Here is a 3,300-nt window from a genome sequence, read left to right on the forward strand (position 1 = left end):
CGGCCAGTAAGTTTACTTTTAGTAATATATAAAATATTTACTAAGATCGTATTAGTGAGAATAGAAAGTCAGTCAGACTTTAATCACCAAGAGAACAAGAAGGCTTCAGAAAAGGATATTCAACAACTGACCATAACCAGCTATAGGAAAAATCAACAGAGTATGACAAACCACTATGATAATGTTCGATGAAAATGCAGCGAAACAACAAATAAGACTTATGGACAAACTTTTGGAGATTGTTAATCAATACATTTAACAATCTGTAAATGTTTCCCCAGGAAATTCAAAAAATGATAAGCATGTAATGCAGGGCTTTTGGTAAACAAAATTAAATTAAAATGTGACTTTCTCTAGAAAGAAACGGGAGCTTTACTAAAGCCTTAGAACATAAGCTTACCTGTAAGTTAGTTCGCTGGGATGTTAGTGTCTTAATGTGTAAACTTCCCCCATTATATTACTTCTTTTAGTTAGTTGGCTCTCTCCTTAACTTGAAACTAGCCATCCACTATGGTTTTAAATGTTAAAGAATCACTTGTTTCATGCATATAATGGAATCATTTTAGCAAATCACTTGTTCATTAACGAACCCTCACAGAAAATATCCTTGCATTATCTAAGTCAACATCTCAGAGAGAGAGAGAGAGATTTTTTTTTTTTTGGGGGGGCGGTGAATCTCAGCAATTACAACAAAATTGCATTTTGTATAATTGAATGCAGACATCCTAATCTGGCCAGCTTTCCCTAGATTTGTCTCATTGTTATTAACAAGTAGTCAGTAACTATGACAGAGAATGTTTAAAGATTCTGTCAAGCAAATAGCATAAGCCTTAAGTGGCTTGTCTTTATAGAATTCACAAAATACAGTAGAATTAATTTGTGGTGACACACACTTGATTACCTCAATGTAAACTGTATCTTTAGGAAAAGACACTCAACGAGACCAAAATAGATATGAATACATCTAACCTAACCCTACGTAATGTAAACTAGAAGCGGATATAGAGTAATGTGAATGTGATTTGTAATTGCTCTCTGATGATTGACTCGGGAATTGTGTATGGGTATGGTTTTTCAATCTGAACAATATTTACAAACTATTCCAAAATTCATTATTTCGGCCAATAACTTTTCTGTTAGAATGTTATATGAAATAACACAATAAATGGGTCTATACAATTTCATTATAATTTGGAATCATTGCCGAAAATATTATGACACTGATGAATCAATATTTAATTACATTAGAACAAAATGCCTCCTTCCCCATAACAGCTCTAAACTTACTTTGCCATACCCCTCACTTTACGCCTAGAGAGAGAGAGAGAGAGAGAGAGAGAGAGAGAGAGAGAGAGAGAGAGAGAGAGAGAGAGAGAGAGAGAGAGAGACTCCTAGCTTGTGTTTAAGAAAGAATTTTCAGTCGGGAAAAAATTCGTTGTCCAACTAAACATCGATCATTTTTGTCAAGATCTTCGCGAAAATGGTATAGCCAATAACACAACAAATATGCCACATAATTATGAGTTAGAATCATTATAATGATAGAATTAGGAACATATGAATTTATATTGAATTTACGTTCATACAATTTAGCGTGCTTCCCCTCCGATCACACCCCTTACAGCTCATAACAAGAACTCCCCCAACCCACCGTCCCCCCCCCCCCCGGCCCAACAACCAACCTCTTCTACACCTGAAATTCTGGAATCTATAGATATTGGGGGTGACAGAGGGGGACCGGAGACGACAGGCCATTTGGATTTGACTGTACATGTATATGCATGTATATATATGTTTATGTATATATATATGTATATAATAATGTAAAGACGTGTATGGAAGTGTCTACATATATATTTACTTATTTATACATATCCACATCTGTGTATACATATACATATATTATATATACATATATTATATATACATATATATACATATATTATATATACATATATATACATATATTATATATACATATATATACATATATATACATATATATACATATATTATATATACATATATATACATATATTATATATACATATATATACATATATTATATATATATACATATATTATATATATATACATATATATACATATATTATATATACATATATATATACATATATATACATATATTATATATACGTATATATACATATATTATATATACGTATATATACATATATTATATATACATATATATAGATATATATACATATCATATATATACATATATATATACATATATATACATATCATATATATACACATATATATACATATCATATATATACATATATATACATATCATATATATACATATATATATACATACATATCATATATATACATATATATACATATCATATATATACATATATATACATATCATATATATACATATATATACATATCATATATATACATATATATACATATCATATATATACATATATATACATATCATATATATACATATCATATATATACATATATATATACATATCATATATATACATATATATACATATCATATATATACATATATATACATATCATATATATACATATATATACATATCATATATATACATATATATACATATCATATATATACATATATATACATATCATATATATACATATATATATATATATATATATAATATAATTATATATATTGTATACATAATATATAATAATATTATATTGTATATATAATATATTATATATTATATTGTATATATAATATATAATTATATATTATAGTGTATAATATGTAATTATATATTATATTGTATATATAATATATAATTATATACTTATATATATAATGTAAATATATATATTATATATATAATTATATATATATATATATATATATATATATATATACATATAATTATTTCATTTGTATGGTTATGTAATAATTCTATTGAATTCCTTACATATCAAACAAATTTTACTTAGGCCCTCGTGACTCCCCCGCAAGTCATGAGGATAATGGGCAAATCTAAATGAAGTGTTTCTTAGATAACTTTATATGTTTGTGAAAGTCAAAAACAAAGGCAAAGTTAATGTTGCCTGGCAGATATGATTAACAGCATTATATTTAATCTCTTTTATTTCTTGTGACATTGTTTGCTCCTGCTACAACTCTACAGGCATAACTATTATTTTGTAATTGCCAAGACTGTAATATTAAACTCTATGATGTTTTTCTGGTTATATAAGTGAAGGGGAAGTATTAATAATTAATTTGGCGATTCATTTTTAGTTGCAGAAAAA

General features: G+C 26.3%; 1 protein-coding gene across 1 annotated transcript in view; it reads left to right on the plus strand.

Moving 5' to 3' along the window:
* Positions 1–3,300, plus strand: part of LOC137639394 (uncharacterized) — a 505,690-nt gene that overhangs the window by 495,499 nt on the left and 6,891 nt on the right. The window lies entirely within an intron of this gene.

Source organism: Palaemon carinicauda, chromosome 4 (genome assembly GCF_036898095.1).
Source record: "Palaemon carinicauda isolate YSFRI2023 chromosome 4, ASM3689809v2, whole genome shotgun sequence".
Taxonomy (NCBI): Eukaryota; Metazoa; Arthropoda; class Malacostraca; order Decapoda; family Palaemonidae; genus Palaemon; species Palaemon carinicauda.